Raw genomic sequence first — 24,076 nt, forward strand, 5'->3', positions numbered from 1 at the left:
TGCCGTGGATGCGGGTATCCTTTCCAGTCGTTTTGTTATGAATAGTGGCGGTGTTGTCACTTGGTTCATCTTCTGGAGGACCACATGCTTCAAAAGCCTTATCGAGGACATTTACTTTGATTCAATAAGTTCATTTTTAGAATGGATGCAAAGATTTGTGAGCCAAGGTAATCAAAAGAGGAAAAAACTGGAAGTAGTCAAAACATCCAATAGTCAGAAATTCATTAATTTATGACACACTCATAAAATGAAATATTATGTAGCCATTGAAAACTATGTTTTTAGCAAGAGTTTTCACTTTTTCTAGAAATACTAGTTGTAGGCTAAATAGCTGTGAAGTCACTATCACAATTACTCAACTTTGCTGTTATAGCTATAGACAATGTAAAATCAATGAGCATGGCTGTGTTCTAATAAAACTTTATTTACAAAGAAAAGTGGCAGGCTGGATTTGACATGCATTATAGTTTGCCAAATGTTATATTTGAAGAATTTGTAATGAATTAGAAACAAAATGATAACATCAACAATAACAACAGTTTAAGAAATTTGTTGTTTAGCTGCTAAGTTGTGTCCAACTCTTTTGCAACCCCCTCTGTCCATGGGATTTCCCAGGCAAGAAAACTGGAATGGGTTGCCTTTTCCTTCTCCAGAGAATCTTTCTAACCCAGAGATTGAACCATGGTTTCTTTACTGCTGAGCCACCTGGGAAGCCCAGTTTGACATATGACAGGCTTTAAAATCATACCTACTATATTTCCAATTTTGTGTATGTGTTTGTACACCAGTCTTTAAACAGGATGTATCTTTGAGTATCGGCACCAGGATGAAGTTTATTATCCACTTCATACTTCTTTGTATCTTCACATTTTTCTTTATCACTGAATATTCCTTGTTTTTGCAAGCAGAGAAAAAACGTTTTTAAATGAAATTTTGTAGTGAGAGATGTCAGATGAGGTTGCAAATTGAAACGGTTTACTTATACACAACTCCAAACTGAAGACCTAGCAGGTCTTCATGAGGAATTGGAAAATTCCATAGATTTGTGGATTCTGGATTACGGGCTCCTAAAAGGCTTAACCAAAATAAACTAAAGGGCCTCTCATGAGCTGTGCTTGCTGACATGGCATGACTAACCAGCACTTGTTAAGAGAAGCAAGGTCAAGTTGACAAAGACCATCTTCTCAGCCAAGTGAGATGTTAATAGGGCTGGTATCTGTATTGCGTAGACACCCATGGACCGTGCCCATCCCCCCCACCCGCCTCACCTCACCTGCTGTTTCCCCTTTGGTCCACATTACTGCTCCAACTTGCCGCTCCAGTATCTTTCCACAAATGGTTTCTTCTATGTGAAATAGGACTTCTCTCTCTCTCTCTTTTTCTTAAAAAAAATATGTTATATATATTATTTGTTACACACAAAGAATTAATATAAAGTACGTGTAAGGTAAAAAGCATTAGATATAGTGAATGCCCACAAACCCAAGAATTAGATCATTACTGATAAATCACACATACTACTTCACCACCTCAACTCAGAAATGATCACTAGGCTAAGTGTGAATTCTTGGCTTTTTAAAATGTATAGCCCACCACAACATATTGTTTAATTTTATATTATAGTCTCTATTACAGTAATCATGTTCATTCTTCTGGGATTTATGCTTTTAGTTGAATGTATGTTTCAAAATTTGGTTGTGTATAAGATTATACTTTTGTTATTCTGTGTATTATTATTACCTAACCTCCTTTTCATGACTCTTTAAAAATTTTCAAGTTTGTATTACTCAAACCTTGCTGCCATGACCATTCTTATATATATGTCTTAAGTATCATCCCATGAATAGGCTTACTGGATTTTTCAAGCATTTGTTTTAATGTCTTTCTCAATACTGGAATTAATCAGATTTCCTGTTTTTTTAAAAAAAATCAGTTTGGGTAAATTATTTTTTCTAGGAATTTGTCCATTTCCAAGTTTGTAAGTCTGTTGGCATAAAGTTGTCCATAGTGTTCTCTTGTTATGTTTAATTTCTGCTTTGTCCACTATTGGGTATCTCATTTTAATGATTTTATTGAGGCATAACTGACATACAGTCAAGAGCGCATTTTAAAACTGTCTAACTTGATGAGGGGATAGGCTTGGGAGAGCACGTGGCTGCCAGCACTAGCTTCAGTGCTCTGAAACCCATCACTGCATCTGGGCCAACGTCACGCTTCCCCCAGGCGGCTCCCACCCAGTGATCCAGTGCCCCAGGAGCTGAGCCCCTTTGCTTTGAGACGCAGGGCTCCACCAATGGTCCAGAGAAACCCATGTCAGCCGGGCCAACACTTCTCAGAACTATACTCTTGTCCAAGACCTTCCTCTTTTTCATCCTGCTTTCCCATTTCCTGCAAACGGTACGGTGGTGTCCTGGTCCTCCCAGGCTCCTTCATCTCCCCTACCTCTTTCCTCTCAGGTTTTCCCCCCGAAATGCTCTCTTATAATCTGATCCTTTTGTGAGATCTGCCTCTTGAGGACTTGGCTTAACACAGGGAATTTTGACTTCTGTAAACTCTATAAAACCATCACCATAGTCGAGATAATAAACATATTCATTATCCATCGTTCCCAGCAAACTCTTCCTGCCCTTTGCCTGCGTGCAGACTCTGGTTTCATTTCTGTAACTATAGATAATTTGCATCTTCTCGTATTTTATATATAAATAAAATCATAAAATATGTACCTTTCCTTGTCTGACTGTTTACATTTAGCGTAAGAATTTCTAGATTAATCTATGTTGTTGCATATATAAATAAGTTAACTCCTTTTTTATTGCTGAGTTTTATCTCACTAGGCAAATATATGACAATTTGCTTATTCATTTCTTGATCAATATAAAATATCTTGTTTTCCATTTTCAGTTATTGCAACTAAAGGTATGAAAACTCATATACAAATCTTTGTATAGTTTTCATCTTTCTTGGGAAAACGACCTAGGAGTGGAATGGATGGGTTATATGACAAATGTGTGTTAAAATTTTTAAGAAACTAAAAACCTATTTTCTAAGGTGTTCTTAAATGGGTCTTTTACCTTTTTTCTTTTATATTTAACCATTCTAACCAAATATTTACCTCTTTAACTTTCTAAAAAATACTGTTGGCTTTCTTGGTTCTTTATGTTCTAAATTTCTGTGCTATAGATTTGTTTTCTTTTGCATTGATTTATCCCTATTAATAACATATATTATCTCCTTCCTTAATTGTCTGACTTTTTATCTGTTAATATAAGAACTGAAGACTGAATGTATTTTAAGCATGTTTTTATAGCCTCCTGTATGTAGTATTTTTATTTCTAATGATTTTTAACTTTGTGTATTCATCTTGTCTTTGACTCGTGAGTTATTCAGATGTGCGGTTCTATTTGTCAGCTGTATAGGAATGTTTGATTTATCATTTCATCACTGATGTATGCAGTTGTACTCTGCTCAGAGAAGATGGTCTATATGATATCGATTCTTTAGAAGTTTTTGCAACTTGTTTTATGACCTAGTGCATGATCAATTTTGATATATGTTCCATGTTTTTATCAAAAGAAGGTATATTCTCCATTCTTCCATATATTAACTAGATGAAGATTCTTTTATTTTATGTTGATTGAGTCTTTAATCTTTATAAATTTCTATGTATATAGCGGCAACGTCCGACACTTCTTTCCTCCACTTGTATCATACAGAGATGACACGTCAGTGTTTCTCTGAGGCCCGGCCTTGGACATAGTGCATCATTTCTCAGGGCTCTCCAATGCACAGAAATCAGTGGCTACAGAGAGATGCTTGATGGAGGGGGATTGCCTCCATCTTGTACCAACCACAGCCAGCTGTTTCCTGCTATGGTCCTGTCCACACAACTTGTGTTCTCACCAGCATCTCTGGAGGGTGCGTTAGCCCTTTTGCTGCTAGTCAACTTCTTTAAAACAGAATCTCAGTTCAGAAAACATGCTGAATTGAGAAGTGGAAAGAACTACCATGGATAAGTGAATCTTAATCTGTGGGCTCAAAAAGCAATCTATCTTTCCTTGAGGCAAATGACTCTGGCTTCACTTGACTCCAATGATTGCCTGCCTCTCTCTTTGGGCAGTTCTCCCCAACCACAGTCTCAGTTGCTTGACCTGCATGTGACTTGAGATCAGTTTGACTGATTGACCTCCAGATCCTGAGATCTTAGAAAGCACCAGTGCCCCTTGCTGGTGGGCTCAGTCTGGCCCTGTGCATTTGGGGTATGTACTTTCCCTAAGAGAAAATCCCACCTTGAGTGCTCCACGGGGAAAGTCTTACTTTGACCTTCCATTCTTCTCTCTTTCCCATCTTGGCCTCTGGAATTCTGAGCCTTAGTCTTACCAGCAACCTTGCCATGGGCCGAAATGCTTGCTTCAGTCGTGTCCGACTCTGTGTGACCCCATAGATGGCAGCCCACCAGGCTCCCCCGTCCCTGGGATTCTCCAGGCAAGAACACTTGAGTGCGTTGCCATGTCCTTCTCCAGTGCATGAAAGTGGAAAGTGAAAGTGAAGTTGCTCAGTTGTGTCCGACTCTTGGTGACCCCATGGACTGCAGCCTACCAGACTCCTCTGTCCATGGGATTTTCCAGGCAAGAGTACTGGAGTGGGTGCCATTGCTACTGGCTGCCATTTCTCACCGAATGGTCTGACCTGACCATGAGGTGTGAGGGGCCCTCTCCCCTGCTCTAAAAGTCAGCCACCCCCTGATGGATGCTGGACTATCCTGCTGACTCCCTGAGGCTTTGATGCAGGGCCTGCAGCAGCCGCTTACCTGTCCTCCTTCTCGTCACCTCTGTTGCTGTGCTGTGCTTAGTCGCTCGGTCGTGTCCGACTTTTTGCAACCCGTGTTACTACCTGTATTTATTCTTTTAATAAATCTTACTGCAGTTCACTTTCCAGATTCTGATCCCTACTTAACCAATCTGCCTACTGCCTGCCAAACTCTAACTTTATATCCGGGGGCAGAAATCAGTGTTGAATTCTCCAACCCAATTCCCTGGCTGAACACCGTATTCATAATGTCAAAACAGAAGCCCCTAGCAAGACTAGCACATCCGGACTTATATTGTTTATTCCATTATGGCAAATATTATATGCACACATAATTGTTTGATTGTACACATAGATTAATATCTCTTCTCTACATTTAAATTATAAGCTTCTTAAAGGTAAATATAAACTCAACACAACCCCTTATATAAAACAGCTGCTCAGAGAGATCTACCAATTGAATTTAATCAGTTAAGAGATTAACTTTTGTACTTGCTTATTTGAGTGTAATTTCTTGGTGTCTAGTTCATTCTTTCACAAATAATTATTTATGGAGGATTGGGCTTCCCTGGTAGCTTGGTCGGTGAAGAATCTTGCCTGCAGTGCAGGAGACCCAGGTTTGATACCTGTGTAAGGAAGATCCCCTGGAGAAGGAAATGGCAAACCACTCCAGTAGCCTTACTTGGAAAATCCCATGGACAGAGGAGCTTGGTGGGTTGCAGTCCATGGGGTCGCAAAGAGTAGGGCACCACTGAGCGATTAACACACTATGTGCTAAGTAATCTTCCAGGCTCTTAAAGAATTACGCTATCAAAGTAAATAGAACAGACTCCCTCATAGAGCTTATGTTGCAGTGGCCGGGGTGGGGGTGGGGGTGGGGGGGTTGGGTTAGACAATAGCTAAATTAAAAAAAAAATGAATGTCATATGGGAACAGGTGCTACGAAGGGAAAAAAAGTGGGGCAAATGAATAGAGAAAGATGAAGGGTGGCGTTTATTGGGAGTTTTGTACGTTTTGCGCCTCTTAGAAAATAGGTTTTTAGAGGTCTCTATTTTGTTTGCTTTGCATTTATTTTGAGACTTTTAAACAGAACACACCAAACATGGAGTTTTTAAGTGAAAGTGCAAGTCGCTTAGTCATGTCCGACTCTGTGACCCCATGGACTGTATAGTCCATGGAATTCTCCAGAATACTGGAGTGGGTAGCCTTTCTCTTCTCCAGGGGATCTTCCCAACCCAGGGATCGAACCCAGGTCTCCCGCATGGCAGGCAGATTCTTTACCAGCTGCACCACAAGGGAAGCCTGAGAATACTGGAGTGGGTAGCCTATCCCTTCTCCAGGGGATCTTTCCCACCCAGGAATGAACGGGGTCTCCTGCTTTGCAGGCGGATTCTTTACAAACTGAGCTATCAGGGAAGCCCGTGGAGTTTTTAGGCCTGTAACAAATACTTTTTGCAAATGATAAGAAAAAAAAAGATTTATCAAGCTTTTAAAAATCCCCTACTCTCCTTTACATTTTAAATGTTGGCAGGGCTAGGGCAGAGGGAGGTGTGGGGAGTAAAAGACATGGGTTGCCGTCAAAATAGTGTACGTGGGAATTTATTTTCTCTCTAAAAGCCCTCTGACTCTAACATTTCAACAACACATTTTATTTAACGGACAAGATCGTCTGTACTATTTTTATTTTTTTCCGCCTGGTTTCAGCAGCAGTATCTGGAAACATGAACGATCCTGTGTACTGGTCAGTTTTCCCAAACCCAGACCCCCATGCCCTAATGCTTAACGAGCTGACGTCCCTGAAAAACCCCTGGTGACCAGCTGGAAGAATCACAAGGAGCAGGGAGGCTCTCCCGAGTTACCACGGGTGCTAACCTGGGGCAGGCGCTAGGACCGCCCAGACGCCCACAGGCAGCGCACTTCACCGCCCGTCAGAGGGGCTGAGCCGCCTCTGCTGTTACACAAGCGAGCAGGCAGCGGCAGTCACAGCTCAGCGTCCCTCCCCCTTCTGGTGGATCGGAAGGTATTTGCTTGCTATTTATCATTCAGATTTTGGACGCCGTCAATGTGCCTTTAGTGTTCACTGAATCTGATGCTCTGAAACGCTGTCCAGCACTTGTTGGCTCACTCTATTATTTTATGTCAATTTCCACAGCTGATGCAAGCAACAGTGCCATAAAGAAATGGGCTAGATATTTCCAGAGGCTGAGATCTGGAGGCATTTGGAGGTGTAAGTACATCGGTCACAGATTCCTAATGTGCTGGCTGTGTTAACTGTCTTCTGACCTTCTTTCCTCATTGCAGGAGCCCCACTGTAAGATGCTATCTGCATATTTCATTCATGAGGGATAAGCACCAAGACGGGGCCAGAAAGCCCTAATGACGGGCCTGAAACTCCACTTTGGAGTGGCTGTGGTTCCCTCTTCTAGCCTGTGGGTTTGCAAGAGGAGAAGCTGGGTTTGCAACAGAGTTTTCATGGAAAAGAGCTTCTGCTCAGGGCTGTGGGCTGCTAGCTTACTGCCTGCTCTCTGTTTTCAAAGCTCCAAGATGGTCCTTTCTAATCATTGCAGTGGTGCAGTGTAGGAGTCTTTGTTATGCTTGGTTTATTTCCAATTTCAAACACTCTTATCTTAAATGTGGATTACCAGAAAGCTGTGAAACCATTCTGTACCTCTCAGGGAAAAGCCATTGAAGAAAATTCTAGTTTGCTTTCTCTTGACCGTACTATACTCAATACTCCAATTAGTAGGTTACACACAGAGACATTAAAAAAAAAAAAATCTAGGATTCCCTTTCTTGTTCAACAATAACTCTGCTTATGTGTGATAAGGGAGTAGTTTGCTGTTAGAAAACCTAAAACGATGATGACTGTACAGAGGAAAGTGGACATTCTCTCTAAGTATTTTACGAATCAGTTAAAGTTGCTTTTTTAGGGCTTTGGTACCAATTTTGTGCATTAAAAACTCCTTGAAAACTTTAAAGCCTTGTCAAATTGTTGAGTTAGATGATTATTTTAGAAATTAGATCAAATTTAAGACTCTTATAACAAAATGTAATAAGTAGACATATTTAAAAATCCATAAAGTGTTGAGTTTTATTAATGGTCAATTCATAGAAAATTTTAAGGTAACAGTGTCATTTAATTTATTTCAGGAAAGAAAATATCAAACTAAGACAAAGCAATTCATCAATAGTGAAAAAGTGACTTCAATGAAAATGGTTTTTAAAATAAGTTTTAAAAATACTTTTAGTGGTTCAAAAATTAAGTACATTGTATTTTCTATATTGGAATACCTTAAGTGAGATATCAAATTATTTACATATCGAACATTTGAAAACAGTCGTAAAACTCTGTTTTGTAGAAGGAAGAGGGACAGAGGATACGAGGGAGGGAAAAATTAAGTCTTATTTTATTCTTCTGTACTTTGTATATTTTTAACATTCTGACTAAATATTTACTCCATAAATATGCTACCTATGTTTTTCAAAATGTAACAAAAATTACAAATGTGTATATTAAATAACTTGCAACATCATTAAATGCAAATGAATATAAGTATATAAAAATAGCATGCTAATATTGATATGTAGTATTTCTTAAGCAGGGAAAATCTTTTTGAAGATAATGCCTTGCTTCTAGTGGAAATTGGGGAAATCAGATTGGGGTTAGTAATAGCCTTTCAATATTTTGTGATGCAAAAGTCATTTTGAAAGTTTATTTTTAGTTGATATATCAAAATTCTGGATAGCTCTGTGAACATTCCATAATAAAATATCTCCCTCTCTCTTTTGAAAACATTTTCTGTATTCCAACTTCAGAATGATGACTCGATTCTTCCAATTAATACTTAGTTTGAAAGTTCTTGCCCAACATAAGATTTGCATCCTTGATCTTCAGTTTTATGTCATATTCATGCATGTCTTATCATAAACGACTTTTGTCTAAAAACTCATTGAATTTAGTGATGATAGGGGGAAACAATCTTGAGAATATAGATCTTATTGGGAATTTGATACTTTTCTTAGAATCTGAAGCTTCTTCCTGAATTTAAGTTCTAAAACTAAGTCCACTGGCTCAAACAAATTAAAAGACAGCACTTAACTGAAATCTTGAATTGTTGGCAAACCAGTGGAGCTTAAGCTGCAGAATAAAATGCCAAAGAGAAAGCTGATTTGTTAAAGTGTGAAAGTAGTGACTATCTGGTGATGTTATCGCTGAGGATAACCCCTTAGGCCTTGAGAAGTCTCCCTGCCTAGGAGTTCCAAGTGAATGTCAGTATTGTCTATGTTTACTAACTAAGTAAGGTAGAGATTCTAAAAGATTCATTTTGAATACACATTTTTATTTAAAGAGCTTCAGCAGATAGCAAATCCAGTTATACCAATTTTGCCCACAGAAATGTGAATTTTTTCCTAAAGAATATAGTATATTTGGTATGGAAATGGTGCTTAGAAAGACATTTAAGAAAGAAATAAAAAAATAGCTTTTACATGATTCAACCACCTACAAGAAACTAGTGTAAAGAGAGAGAAGACACATCAGTTCAGTTTACTTTTATTTTGGTTTTCTGAGCACCTGTGTTTTGAGTAAGGAAAGATGTCTCCTAGCAGAAGCTGCAGAAAATGCATCTGGGGGCTGACTTCCAGTGGGAAGCCGTGGGAAGCACTTTGTGTTTGTTGTTGTTCAGTGGGTCAGTTGTGTCCGACTCTTTGCAACCCCGTGGGCTGCAGCACGCCAGGCTTCCCTGTCCTTCACCGTCTCCCGGAGCTTGCTCAAACTCATGTCTGTTGAGTGGGTGATGCCATCCAACCATCGCATCCTCTGTTGCCCCTTCTCCTCCTGCCTTCTATCTTTCCCAGCATCAGGGTCTTTTCTAATGAGCCTGCTCTTCGTATCAGGTGGCCAAAGTATCGGAGCTCCAGCTTCAGCATCAGTCCTTCCCATGAATATTCAAGATTGATTTCCTTTAGGATTGACTGGTTTGATCTCCTTGTGTTTATTGAAACCAATGTAAAGAAATGACACGTCATCCTTCTCACTTTGTCCTGAGAAGTGATTACACTGCTAACTTGAGTTTTTCAGAATCTGTTGGTCAATATGCAAGTGACAATGAATAGGAATTATATGTAACTTGAGAATTTATTTGATATCTAATTATGAATGTCCCTTATTAAAGACCTAAAGGAAAGGCTACAAGAGGGTATTGATGGCAGGCCATGTCCACAGCAGTTACAGCTGTGCAAACAAGAGGGATAAATTATGTATTTTGCTGGAATTTGGCAACAGAGGTAAGCGATTATCCATATAATCACTTTTTCAGAAGAAGCTTTTCTTGAAAGCAAAGATCTTGTTGTTTTTAGAAATTGATTTTACGAATAAAGAAATGTTTGTAGGTGCAGAAAGCTTTTACATAGATGAGACACAGCCTTTGGGTATAAAAGGGTCACTAATAATTCGAAATACATGTCGTGCACTGTTGACAAATTGATTCATCCAAACATTAATTGTCCCTACTGGTTCTCACAACTGGAACTGATGTAAATGTGCTGTTGTGTTGTTCAGTTGCTGAGTTGTGTCCAACTTTTTATGACCACATGCAATGCAGCATATCACGCTTCCCTGTTCTCCATCATCTCCCGGAGTTTGCTCAAACTCCTGTCCATTGACTCAGTGATGCCATCCAACCATCTTATCCTGTTGCCCTGTTGCTTCTCCTCCTGCCCTCAGTCTTTGCCCGAATCAGGGTCTTTTCCAGTGACTGGGCTCTTTGCATCAAGTGGTGAAAGTATTGAAGCTTCAGCTTCAGCATCTGTCCTTCCCATGAATATTCAGGATTGATTTCCTTTAGAATTGACTGGTTTGATCTCCTTACAGTCCAAGAGACTCTCAAGAATTTTATCCAACACCACAGTTCAAAAGCATCAATTCTTCGGTGCTCTTTATGGTTCAACTCTCACATCCATATTTGACTACTGAAAAAACCATAGCTTTGACCATACAGACTTTTATTGGCAAAGTGATGTCTCTGCTTTTTAATATACCGTCTAAGTTTGTGATAGCTTTTCTCCCAAGGAGCTGGAGTCTTTTAATTTCATGGCTGCAGTCACTGTACCCAGTGATTTTAGAGTCAAGAAAATAAAATCTGCCACTGTTTTGTGGCCGACTTTGTTTTGAGACAACACTAATATACGCTCATTCCCTACCCCTAGGTCTTTTATTTGAGGGAAGGAGTTAAAAACTCTAAGGAAACTTGACAGATATTAATCATGATTTCATGAGGGTTTAAGTTGCAAATGAGCTTTGCTTTTCCTCCTCATATAAGACAATAACTCTAGTTTGCACTTTAGAATCAGTATAAAATTTTATTGGTAAAGGATTTAATATTTTTGGATCCTCTTTTTAAATATAGTTATTTATAGGTTTTTCAGTGTATGCCAGGTGCAGACTTTAGACCAGTAAACAAGACATGTCCACCATTCATGGCCTCCATCATTCCATCATTTTGTAAAGGGAAATAGGCAACAAGCACTTATTATGAGGGAAACACATGATTATTAAAGTTCTTTTAAAATTATTATTATAGCTTCTTTCAGATAAACCAGAATAGATCTGATAGTTACTAACTTAAAAATGAGAAGAGAGAACTATGATAAGGAATGACTTGGTGGCTTTTTTAGATGTGGTTGTCTAGAAGGTTTGCCGAAAAAGTGATATATCATCAGGGGCCCCAGTAAGAGCGGCAGCCAAGGAGAGGGGAGCATGTGCTGTAATAGAAAAAGTGTAGGCTGTTGCAAACCTGCCACCGTTTAAATCCTTTCTACCTCATTCTTAAACCTTGACATCTGGAGAATTCCACCCCCTTGATAAAAACTTTACAGAATTTTGAGAACAATGACTTTTCATCACAGAGTTTTGAGAAGAATAAGGTAACATGTTGGATGTCCAGAGCAAATTTAAATTTCTGTAATAACTTATGAAGTATTATCACAGCTTTATGAATTCACTCCTTGGAGTATCTAGTCACATAAACAAGTGTTGGACTACTTTATCACTCCTGTGCCCTTTCCTTTAAATTGGTGATTCTGTATCACATGGTTGAAGGAGAAAAGATAGCACTCTCGCAAACAGCAGAAAAAAAGAGCATCACTCCTGAAATTCCCCAAGACGAAGTCTCCTTGAGGAGCTTTGTTAGAAGCATTCATAGTAGATTTTTGATCATCTCCTCGGAAACCGCCAACACGGTGGTTGATGGGGATTAATTAAGGTGCTGTTCCTCCCAGGGAATGCCAGACTGAGATGACCACACCCAAGTAACTTAGACACATGTGCCCTATCTGGGCTGTGCTCGCTGGGCTTGGGATGTCAACCACAGGTTCTTGAGAAGTTCAGTGAAATGAGCGTGGTGCCTCATAGTGCCCAGCGTACACGCGCGAAACGAGGAGGGGAGTTCTTTGATGAAAACGATAGTTCGCTGGTACTTGGAGTGACTCACACCTAAACAGTTTTGGAATTTTGTCATCTCATCAGTGTGCAGCCCTAAAATATATACGTGCACACAAACAGACGCAAGTATATGTCTGTGTGTATAGGTATGTGTGTACATTGTGTGTATATGTATGTATATATACACATTCCAATGAGCTACATCTGCATGATGAGCAAATAAAGAAATCATTGGTTTATAATAAGTCCACAATCCTCATTCCGAGGCCAAAATTCTATTGTGTTTACTCTGAAAACTATGGGTAAATTCTCATTCCCAAGATTGCAGTTGACTCATAACTGGTTATGTTTTTAATATATAAATATTTCAATCACTGTAAAATAAATACAGACCAAATTCATTATTGATGTAATCCCAAAATGATTCCATCTGCATCATAAATAGTATAGGTTTTATCCTTTATGTATGTTGTTTTAATTATTATTTTCTTTCACTTCTTTTATAAGTATATATTTTTTAATTTAAGACTGTAGAACTTTGTATGACCCATGACAGACCATTTTAATGCTATGCTTTAGAAAAGTTTAAATTATTCTCAATTTCCTATTTGTCAAAATTTCTAGCTGGATCAAAATTCCATTTCAGGTCCATAGCGGCTTTGTTCTCAGTCTGAAAAGGGCAGAGAGACTTTGCATGAACATAGCATATGCTATTTGATAAAGAATGACCTTATTTCACGTCTTGACAAGGAAAAAACTCATACAAATCTTGTATCATTCTATGCGTATGTTAAAAGTTATATATCTAAAGAACAGATAGCTCAATTAAAGAGCAATTGCTCCTGCCTAAGTGATCATCTAAATGGTGTTTTTTCATTTTGAATGGATCCCTCTCATTTCATTTTGAATGGATCCCCTAATACCTTTGCTTTTAGGTGAAATCTTCTCTTTTAGAGTTCCCTCAAATCTACTGAGGTCCCTAGTGTGCTGAAAGTAACCTTTTTAGTATCGGGGAGGTTGGGAAAGTTGTCTAAGCCAAGTGGGTTTAGAAGCCTATCCCTGAGGGTCTGTTCTTTGAAGAGTACTTGGTGCTGTCCTTATATGAAGCTCTGGGATTGACCGCCTTTGTTGAAGACACCAAATCAAGCCCATAGCTTACATCAGAGCCTTCAGGCAGGCAGCAAGAAACAGAGAGCTGTTTGATGATGAGACTCATGGGCTGTGGTCAATTTATGACAACAACCAGTGATGTCAGAAGCAGAGGGGAACAGAATTATTTAATAGGCTTTCATAATGGTTTGACCAATGCTCTCTCTGAGGATAGGAACATATTATGGAAGGCACCAAAGAATCTCCAGAGCCTTCCCTCCAAAGCATCTGGTTTATGAAATACATTTATTAATATTTTATCTATGTAAATTAGGCTAAAGAAGTCTGTCTCTATTTGATTTTGCAATTCTTCCCATGCAGCTCTTATATAATAATATTGTACTTTTTATTAACTATGAAACTGACAAACCTAATTATTTCTAATATTTTTTTCACTTATAAAGAAATAAGTCTTCGTGATTATCAAGTGTTCTCTGAGAAATCTCAAAAATAATTTTACAAGTGAATTTTAGGGGCTTTCAAGGGTGACCTCCAAAGCTGCTAAAGTCTAATTTTATAATCATGCCTCTCTGGAAAATATAAAATGAACAAATGTCAGCAATTTCACATAACTTATTATTTAATAAGGAAACCAGATGTTACGATTACTTTGAAGAAAATGTGAGAAATTAAGAAAGATATGGGAAAGTAAAATTGCTGCATCAGATTTATACATATATATGTGAAAGTCGCTCAGTTGTGTCCAACTCTTTGTGACCCCATGGACTTTATACAGTCTATGGAATTCTCCAGGCCAGAATACTGGTGTGGATAGCCGTTCCCTCCTTCAAGGATTCTTCCCAACCCAGGGATAGAGCCCAGGTCTCCCACATTGTAGGCATATCCCGCACATGGCTTTGTCGCTCAGTCTTGGGACCCCATGGACTGTAGCCTGCCAGGTGCCTCTGTCCATGGGGCTTCTCCAGGCAAGAGTACTGGAGTGGGTTGCCATGTCCTCCTCCAAAGGATCTTCCCAACCCAGGGATCAAACCCAGGTCTCCCTCATTACAGGTAAATTCTTTACCATCTGAGCCACCAAGGAAGCCTGCATCTGATTTAAAAACTGGCTAATATCCAACAGGTCAAAAATCTTTGGGTTTATTTTCTCCACTGGGCAAAAATTATTTGTATATCTAATGGATAAAATTTTACAAATTAACAGCAATTTTACTAAATCTAGGTGCTTCAATTAATAATAAAAAATGAGACAAGTAATCAGGTTTCTCTAGACCTGTACCGTGCAATAAAGTAGCCACTAACTCTTTAATTATTTTTTTGCTTTGTGTGCATGCTCAGTTGCATCTGACTCTTTGTGACCCCATGAACTATAGCCCATGAGGCTCCTCTGTCCATGGGATTAGCCAGGCAAGAATACTGGAGTGGGTTGCCATTTACTCCTCCAGGGGAGCTTCCCAACCCAGGGATCTCTTGCATTGGCAGGTGGATTCTTTACTGCTATGCCACCTGGGAAGTCCCAAATATGGCTATTAAAATTGAAGCTCAAATTAATTAAAACTGGACATATTAACACTCTGAAGTCCTCAGTTGCACTGTCCTCTTTTTGCGTGCTTGGTGGTTGTACAGACTTACTGGCTAGTACTGAGTGGCTCCTGTACTGGGCAGCATTTCTATCTTCATGGAAGTTTCTTTGAGATAGCACTGTGCCTGCCTAGACAATCCTTAGGCAGTCATTGACCCTTTATGATGCTAAACAGTTACATTCCCCACCATTTTGCCTTATTTTCAAATTTCAGAACAATTTTTGACAGTTTTAATTGTGACAGAATTTATAAGCATCTAAAAATAAAACTCAGTAGTAAAGGACTGCTATCCAAATAGGCTTTATATATAGCATGATCAGGGCTTCCCAAGCGGCTCTAAAGTAAAGAATTTGCTTGCCAGTGCAGGAGACGCAAAAGAAGCAGGTTGGATGCCTGGGTGGGGAAGATCCCCTGGAGGAGGAAATAGCAACCCACTCCAGTACTCGTGCCTGGGAAATTCCATGGACAGAGGAGCCTGGTGGGCTGCAGTCCATGCGACAGCAAAGAGCTGGACAAGACTGAGAGACTGTCATGCCAAAACAGGAGAATTATATGATACATTATATATTTTGGTAGCAATGCACTTTAGAGCAATGCACACAGTGATACCTACCAAAATATGTACCATTCAAATTAGTAAATTTGATTCAGTTAGGAAACCATAAGAGCTGAGATGTTGCGAATGTTTCTGATAAACAAGAGGAGGGTCAAAACAGAAAGAGAACAGCCGTAGTATCTAAGGAAAATTTTGCCTTTTGCTTCACATAGCATTTTATTTTTCCATGCTTAATTATGATAAACTGGAAATACACATATTTCCATGAAAGTAACTTCTATGTTAAATAGAACCTAGGTTTAACATGAACGCTCAGTAGTGCAGAAGGAAAATAAACATTATCAAACTAGGATACTATTTTAAAATTGTGAGAATTACTTATGTAACAGAGAACTGCTTTATCTTGGATTTCTCATTAACAAAATGAAAGCATTAGTTCCCTGAATTTCATTATTGTAAAGTTGCAAATGTAAATTTAATTTATCAGACAAATAGCTATTAGGTGCCTATTGTACAAACAAGATGGAAACAGTATCTGCCCATATAGAGGGTGCAGACTGGTAATGGAGGCAGAAAATAAAAACAGTAACAATTAATTGCAAACACTGTAAATTTTGTGAAGAAGTATCATGAGAGCATATGAGGGGTAACTCTTTTCTAGTCTGTTGGGATTGTAGCTGGGTATGTATCTGAAGGGATGCAGTCAAGAAAGTCATCTTTAAGAAACTAATATGTAAATCAGGATGTAGAGGATAAGGAAGGATTTTCTAGGTAAAGCAGAGTCGTGGAGGATTGAAAATGTCTTAAAGGAAACATCATATAGAAGGTCACTGACCAAAGAGGTAACATGAACATTTGAGATTTCAAATGGATGAAGATGTGATGACTTGAACTGTTTTTCCAATGTTATATTTCCCTTTTTGGCCTAAAGAAAGAGTACAGATTGGCACAGATTACCTTTTTATATCAAATTGCAACAAGGAAATACCTAAGTAGATAAAATCCTTGTGACCTACTTCTCATTCAAAATTGCCAAAAATGTTTCCCTCTGTGAAAAAAAGCTGCCTATAGAGTAGTCACCTTGACCTTCCACTAAGGTCCAAAATGGAAGAGGTCAGTTTCTAATCATGTGTTAATGTACTGGTTCACTGTTGACTCTCTGGGCTGTTTATGCAAACAGAATTTCTTATAAATAAAAGTGAAGCCTTGGATAGGCTTATTGAATTTGGGCATAACTGCAGGTCTTGAGGTAATCGGAGAAAAAGAGTTACTCTCATTGCCTAGGACAATAACTAAATGGCAACCCACTTCAGTAGTCTTGCTGGGGAAATCCCATGGACAGAGAAGCCTGGTGGGCTACAGTCCATGGGGTTGCGTAGAGTCCATCATGACTGAGCAAACACCCAATGTCTGAATAATTCAACCTTTATTTATAGTATCAATTACAGATCATCCACATTCAGATACATAGATGGCATTATATTTGATTACAGAATTTTAGATTAGATAATGAATGGATGGATCAAAATTTTTTTTTGAACTTTATCTGGAATATTATCTTGGCATCATCTTTCTCCCTGCCCACACACTTTTCATGATGTATTTGTCCCACCATTATAAATTCATTGCTGTATTTGATATTTTCTCTAGAATATGAGTGGATAATAATCTGTTTCCAACACTTAACATATTGCTTGCCCAGTGACGTTCAGTTCAGTCTCTCAGTCGTTTCCGACTCTTTGCGACCCCATGAATCGCAGCATGCCAAGCCTCCCTGTCCATCACCAACTCCTGGAGTTCACTCAAACTCACATCCGTCGAGTCGGTGATGCCATCCAGCCATCTCATCCTCTGTCGTCCCCTTCTCCTCCTGCCCCCAATCCCTCCCAGCATCAGAGTCTTTCCCAATGAGTCAACTCTTCGCATGAGGTGGCCAAAGTACTGGAGTTTCAGCTTTAGCATCATTCCTTCCCAAATAACACCCAGGACTGATCTCCTTTAGAATGAACTGTGTTGGATCTCCTTGCAGTCCAAGGGACTCTCAAGAATCTTCTCCAACACCACAGTTCAAAAGCAGCAATTCTTTGGCGCTCAGCTTTCTTCCAAGTCCAACTCTCACATCCATACATGACTACTAGAAAAACCATAGCCTTGACTAGATGGACATTTGTTGGCAAAGTAATGTCTCTGCTTTTGAATATACTGTCTAGGTTGGTCATAACTTTCCTTCCAAGGAGTAAGCATCTTTTAATTTCATGGCTGCAATCACCATCTGCAGTGATTTTGGAGCCCCCAAAAATAAAGTCTGACAGTTTACACTGTTTCCCCATCTATTTCCTAGGAAGTGATGGGACCAGATGCCATGATCTTTGTTTTCTGAATGTTGAGCTTTAAGCCAACTTTTTCACTCTCCTCTTTCACTTTCATCAAGAGGCTTTTGAGTTCTTCACTTCGTGCCATAAGGGTGGTGTCATCTGCATATCTGAGGTGATTGATATTTCTCCTGGCAATCTTGATTCCAGCGTGTGCTTCTTCCAGCCCAGCGTTTCTCATGATGTACTCTGCATAGAAGTTAAATAAGCAGGGTGGCAATATACAGCCTTGATGTACTCCTTTTCCTATTTGGAACCAGTCTGTTGTTCCATGTCCAGTTCTAAATGTTGCTTCCTGACCTGCATATAGGTTTCTCAAGAGGCAGGTCAGGATGTTCAGTATGTGTTTATTAGGAGACTAAGCAAGTGAATTTTCCCCTGGTGGCTTACCTGGTAAAGAATGGCTTCCCTGGTGGCTCAGCTGATAAAGAATCTGCCTGCAATGTGGGAGACCTGGCTTCAATGCTTGGGTTGGGAAGATCCCCTGGAGAAGGGAAAGGCTACCCACTCCAGTATTCTGGCCTGGAGAATTCCATGGATTGTATAGTCCATGTGGTCACAAAGAGTCAGACACAACTGAGCGACTTTCACAAGCAAGTAAATAAATGAAGGATTGTAGATTTATAAATATATCAAGAAAAAGAAAAGGACTTTAAAATATCTGGTTGAATTTCTTTAAAAAGGTTTTCATTTTATATGGAAGTAAGTTAATAGTATCTAATTTATTTGATTAAATAATATTGATGAGGCAAGAGCTTTTCAAGGATGATGTTACCAGTCTCATCAATATTCAGCTTTTATTGAATGCCTCTTCAGGACAAGTGCAAGCGCAAATCGCTCAGTCGTGTCTGACTCTTGGCGACCCCGTGGCCTCTACAGTCTGTGGAATTCTCCAGGCCAGAATACTGGAGTGGGTAGCCTTTCCCTTCTTTGGTACAAATCAGCCATAAAAAATTAGAGGTATCAGGCATGGTTCTTGCCTTCTAGGAATTCATGACAAAATTGAAAAGCAAAGATATTTGCTTAAAAATATTATGTTTAAAATAGGAGATGTGCATGTGTGTTCACAATAAGTCATTTCAGTCACATTTGACTCTTGTGACGCGATGGACTGTAGCCCACCAGGCTCCTCTGTTCATGGAATTCTCTAGGCAAGTATATGGAGTGGGTTGCCATGCCCTCCTCCAGGGGATCTTCCAGACCCCGGGACTGAACCCAAGTCTCTTGTGTCTTCTGCACTGGCAGGTGGGTTCTTGACCACTAGCACCACCTGGGAAGCCCCATAGGAAATGTGTGCTAGAAGTCAGCTGAGTACAATAAAAAGTGAGAGATGCCAGAGTTAGGAAGGTTAACAGCAAGGACATTCTGAAACCCAGGTAATATTAAAAGTCACAAGAGGGAAGAGATTTCATCAAATACTAAGCTCCTCTAATTGTTCATCGATGACTAACCACTGACTCATAATGTTGTCCTTTCCCATATATTTCTCACTATTTTATAGTTGACTGCCTTTGAAAACATTATTTATATCTTCCACATAAAAACAACTGAAAAAAAGAATGAAATTAGTTATCTATTGACCACCTGCTATATCCCAGATATTATAGTCAGAATTTTATATAATATATCCCTACCTCAAACATTTTTTAGAACATAAACACATTCACAATGTTTTTTAAAAAATTTAAAAATATTTTTATCTTCATCTTTTATGACAGAGCCTAACCTGGACAAGAACCTTTTTTTCCCCATAAAACAACTTTGTTGTGGTGTACTTATAGAAAACAAAGACTTATTTTATATTTACAGCTTAATGGGTCTTGACAAATGTATACTCCTTTATGTTCAATCAAGAAAGAGAATATTATCTTCACCCCCCAAATTCCCTGATGTTCTTTTGCAACCCGTCTTGGCCTTAGACTCCCTCTGACATGCTGTTGGTCATTGTAAATTCATTTGCCTTATCAGGAATTACATCTAAATGAAACCGTATGGTCTGTACCCTTTTGTATACGGCTTCTTTCGTATGGAATGTTTTTGAAACTCACCCAGGTCCTTGCATGTAGAGGTGGTTTAAAGATTTGTGTTTTTAATTTCTTAGTAGTGGTTCATCTTATGAATATATTGCCGTTTGTTTATCCATTCTCCTATTGTTGGGCATTTACATAGGTTTCCTTTGGGAGGATGATAAAGTTGGGGTGAACCTTGATTTTCAAGACTTTGTGTAGAAATGTGTTTTTATTTCTCCTGGTGAGCAACTAAGAGTGCAGTTGCTGAGCTCTATGACAGCTGCACATTTTGCTTTGTGTTTGTTGCATTTTGCTTTTCCAGCAGAAATGTGTGACAGGTCCAGTTTCTCCTTATCTTCACTAGTACCTGATATTGTTACTATTTTCACGTAAGCTTTCCTGTTGGTGTGTAGTGGTATCTCACTGTGAATTTAATTTGCGTATCAAATTGAATCCATCTCTGACAGACTAATGGTATTGAGCATCTTTACTTAGACTCGTTAACCATTTGTCTTCCTTTAAGAAGTATCTATTCAGATCTTTTGCCCACTTTTGTGTTAAGTTGCTTGTGATAGAGTTGTAAGACTTCTCCATGTTTTATGGAGGCAAATCCTTTGTAAGATACACATTTTACAGATCTATTCTCTCCTATGTCTTTTTTTAAAAGAAGACTAGTTTTTAGGGCAGTTTTAGGGTCACCCCAAAGTTAAGAGGAAAGTACCAGGAGTTCCCACATATCCCCTCTCCCATTATCAACATCCTCCACAAAAGTAGCACATTTGTTACAGTTGATGAGCTGCGCTAACACATCATTGTCACTCCGAGTCCACTGTTTACCTTAGGGTTCAATCTTGTTTTACCTTCTGTGGGTCTGAAAAATATATATAACGACTTATATCTGTTGTTACAGTACACGAGGACTATTCTCACTGCCCTAAAAATCCTCTGTCCTGGGCCTGTTCATCCCTGCCCTCTCAGACCTCCACAACCACTGAACTTTTTATTGTCACCATAGTCTTGCCTTTTCCAGAATGTCATATAGTTGCAACCATGTGGTGTGTAGCCTTTGCTGATTGGTTTCTTTCACGTAGTTATATGCAGTTTAGTCTCGTCCATGTCTCCTCATAGCTTGATAGCCCATTTATCTTTAGTGCTGAATAATATTTCACTGTCAAGATGTACCACAGATTATCCATTTACTTACTAAAGGGTATCTTGGTTGCTTCCAAGTTTTGGCAATCATGAATAAAGCTGCTGTAAACATCCATGTGCAGATTTTGCGTGAACATAAATTTTTAATTCATTTGAATAAATACCGAGGAGGAAGCATGATTGCTGGATTGTATGATGAGAGTGTGTTTAGTTCTGATTTTCATTTTATTTTCATAGGTTTCTTTTCTTTCCTTTTTTTTTTTTTTTGCTAAGAGCAGTAGGTTTTAATTTGATACAGTCTCTTTTACCTCTTTTTGTCTTTTATGGTTTGTGCATGGTCTGGTGGCAATTTCACATGTCTATGGGGAGAATTCACCCCATGCTTAATACTATTAAAGTTCAGTTACTTGATTGACTCTACATGAGGCGGTAATATTGAGGATCATCACATAAGAGTGATTTTATCTTATACATTTATTAACCAGTGCTCTGGATGATGAAGTGATTCATAGGCATTGTCCTCCTAACTACCTGAATGTCAAAGCAGAAACAGTTATAGAGCCGCGGGGTCAGGAAGGAAATGATAAGACATCCTTTCCATCCACTGGATAAACATTTTAACAGTCAGATCATTTGTCTAATGCACATTTCCAGAACTTGTTTTCATCATAAGCAGCAATGTAGCATAACTCATCTGGATGTTAGAGCAGGAAAAGAAAAAAGAACCTTCTCTCCTTTTTGTCATTATAAGATGCCTGCCTGACTTTCCACAGCTTAGCAGTGGGACATTTGCAGTCAACATATCACTTGATTTCAAGTAGAATCATGCCTTGGGGGTGGCTAAGTGGTCCTCTGGGCAGAGTGGGAGTTTTCTAATCAAACAAAGCCCAGGCATGTATGCTAAGCTAGCAGAGTGAGCAGGTCACTGAAATGTCCTGAGCCACGGTTTCCATCATCTGTAAGATGTGAAGATTTGAATGTATGCATCGAAATATAGTAGGCTCTCACTAGATTTTTTTTTTTTTTTACTAATTGGTGATATAAATAATGAATTAGAAATTTTATTTCTGGTGCATTTTTATCATTAGAAGAAAGAGAACTGAGAAATTCAGGACGAAAATGTCAAGATTAAAAACTTAGTCTTTGTTTTCCATAAATCCCACCTAGGTTTTTACTCATGATCATAACCTAATTGTGTTTTTTTTTTTTTTCACAAGAAGCATGTCTTAGAAGTGATAGATATTGAATTATATTATTGCTATACAAAACCAGAGGACAAAGTGGCATCACGATTATTTTCAAATCTTAGCCAAACAGATATTATTGAGGGACCACGTTTTTCTATGATACCTCTTAAAATTTTGAATAACTAACAAATTACCCTGCTGATTCAAAACCCAAACAATAAGGCTACACCAAGAAGGCTTAACCTCCACTGTTCCCCCCATCTGTAAAGTTCTCCTTACTTTGTTCCCTAAGCTAATCAGTTTTATTACCTACTCTGTTTTTTAAGCCAATTTGAACAAATATGGGCTTCCCTGGTGGCTCAGACTGTAAACAATCCGCCTGCAATGCAAGAGACCTAGGTTCAATCCCTGGGTCAGGAAGATCCCCTGCAGGAAAGCATGGCAACCCACTCCAGTATTCTTGCCTGAAGAATCTGATGGATGGAGGAGCCTGGTGGGCTACAGTCCATGGGGTCACAAAGAGTCGGACACGACTGAGTGACTAAGCACACAGACAAAAGTTAGTATACTACACACTCTGTTGTACATCTAGCTTAATAAAATATATCTGCAGAAAGTAACATATCATCCTTACAGAGCGGCCGTGCTAAGATTCTGTGAAGCATTCCAACCTCATTGCATGTGCTGCTGAAGCAAAAACCCTGCAAGTCCTTTGCTAAATTAAAAAAGTGACCTACCTCTCCACTGGGTTCTCTTCTTGCCTAGAGGCAGAAAGTGGCAACAGGTAAGAACTCAAGGCCCCTGGAATTTTTGAAGACATAATTCTAGCATGTAACTGCTCAGGGAAAGAGGCTCTGGGAATTCTGACGTTCTTCCCTCTGGCAAAATCAGTCTTGAGGGGTTGGTTTTAGCCTGCAGGCTTATGCTACAAATAGAAGCATGTTTCAGCCTAAAAGTTAATATGGCTTTTCATTGAAGAGTGAATGTTTTCATGTGTAAAACTTGAAAGGGAAAAGTGTCTAATATAGTCTTGCCTCCTGATTAGAGGAAGTGACTGGAAGGAAATCCTTCTAAGGCAATTGCTTGTAGCGCCGACTTACTTGTCACCCTAGAGGAAGCTATAAGCTTCTCGGAACACTATCTCCCGAGAACATACAGGACAGGCCTTTCATCTGAGTCATAATGATGGGTGCAGCATGGTGTTGGAGACGCTGTCGTAACTGAAGTTTATTTGGTAGCTAAAATTTCTGAATTCAGTTTCGTCTTTGAGTTTATAAGCATCCCAGCTTGTTTTTCAAAAATCTGAAAGCACATGTACATGTATACACATGCCTTACAGTAATGGAAGGCAGGAGCAAGTTAGGGTCAGATCTACAAATGTTAAAAAGTATAAGGTCACCTAAGTCATTCATAATTTATTTACTAAAAATTTATTTATATCATATTATATATGCTTATGATATGATATATGATATGACTTATATGTGGAATCTAAACAAGTAATACAAATGAACTTATTTACAAAACAGAACTAGACTGTACAGACGTAGAGAACACAAAGGAGAAAGAGAGGAGGGATAAATTAAGAGTTTGGGATTAACAGATACCTACTATATAAAAAATAGGTAACAACAAGGACGTTCTGTGTAGTTCAAGGAACTATAGCCAACATTTTTAATTCTCTTTTATGAAAAAGAATCTGAAAAAGAATAGACATATACATGCATGTACAACTGAACCCCTTTGCTGTTCACCTGAAACTAGTGAAATGTAAATCAACTATGCTGCTGCTGCTGCTGCTGCTACGTCACTTCAGTCGTCTCCGACTCTGTGCGACCCCAGAGACGGCAGCCCACCAGGCTC

At 38.9% G+C, this 24,076-nt stretch overlaps 1 protein-coding gene and 1 long non-coding RNA gene across 4 annotated transcripts in view; one reads left to right on the forward strand and one right to left on the reverse strand.

Moving 5' to 3' along the window:
- RAB27B (RAB27B, member RAS oncogene family) overlaps positions 1–24,076 on the forward strand; it is a 210,661-nt gene that overhangs the window by 24,605 nt on the left and 161,980 nt on the right. For 2 of the 3 annotated variants that reach the window (XM_069569231.1, XM_069569230.1), the window contains one exon: positions 6,959–7,033. The gene's annotated coding sequence lies outside the window, so the exon portion shown is untranslated. Of the gene's footprint in view, positions 1–6,689; positions 6,827–6,958; positions 7,034–24,076 lie in introns of those variants that run through there. The other variant, XM_069569228.1, reaches the window with a different exon arrangement.
- On the reverse strand, positions 405–23,239 carry LOC138428461 (uncharacterized). The gene is made up of 3 exons (XR_011252454.1): positions 22,951–23,239; positions 1,274–1,381; positions 405–891 (listed from the first exon to the last, which is right to left on the reverse strand). It is a non-coding gene; the product is annotated as an uncharacterized lncRNA (long non-coding RNA).

The sequence above is a fragment of the Ovis canadensis genome, chromosome 23 (assembly GCF_042477335.2).
Source record: "Ovis canadensis isolate MfBH-ARS-UI-01 breed Bighorn chromosome 23, ARS-UI_OviCan_v2, whole genome shotgun sequence".
In the NCBI taxonomy this organism is placed as follows: domain Eukaryota; kingdom Metazoa; phylum Chordata; class Mammalia; order Artiodactyla; family Bovidae; genus Ovis; species Ovis canadensis.